The sequence below is a fragment of the Octodon degus genome, unplaced genomic scaffold (assembly GCF_000260255.1).
Source record: "Octodon degus isolate 3935 unplaced genomic scaffold, OctDeg1.0 scaffold00037, whole genome shotgun sequence".
In the NCBI taxonomy this organism is placed as follows: domain Eukaryota; kingdom Metazoa; phylum Chordata; class Mammalia; order Rodentia; family Octodontidae; genus Octodon; species Octodon degus.
The window spans coordinates 3,936,595-3,937,075 of record NW_004524613.1 but is presented as its reverse complement, the minus strand read 5'-3'; the positions used below and the strand labels follow the sequence as shown (position 1 = coordinate 3,937,075).

The 481-nt window shown below is 43.9% G+C and overlaps 1 pseudogene; it reads left to right on the top strand.

Annotated features, from left to right (window-relative positions):
- Window positions 1-84: 84 nt before the first annotated feature.
- Window positions 85-481, top strand: part of LOC101590178 — a 10,780-nt pseudogene continuing 10,383 nt past the window's right edge.

Below are 481 nucleotides of genomic sequence, written 5' to 3'. Positions count from 1 at the left end.
GTAGGTGCTTTAGACCACTGAGCCATCTCACCAGCCCAAACCATTTTTTTTTTTTTTTTTGCGGAACCGGGGATTGAACTCAGATCCTTGTGTTTGCCAGTCAAACACTTATCTTACTGAGCCATCTCCCCGGCCCCGTGCCCTACATTTTTTGTGGTGCAGAGGATGGAATATAGGACTTCAGCCTTGCTTGGAAAGTGTTCTGTCACTGAGCTACATTCCAGCACTTTTTATTTTTTTATTTCTGGTGGAACCGGGGATTGAACTAAGGCCCTTGCACTTATTCCACTGAGCCATCTCCCCAGCCCCGCACTTTTTATTTAGAGATAGTGTTTTGGCCTCAAACTTGCTACTCTTTTGCCTCAGCCTCCTAATATTTGAGATTACAGGTATGTGCCACTGTGCTAGGCTCCAAGAACAGGATCTTTTCTGCTTTGTTGTGGTAGGGACACATCCCTATCTGTATATATATATATATATA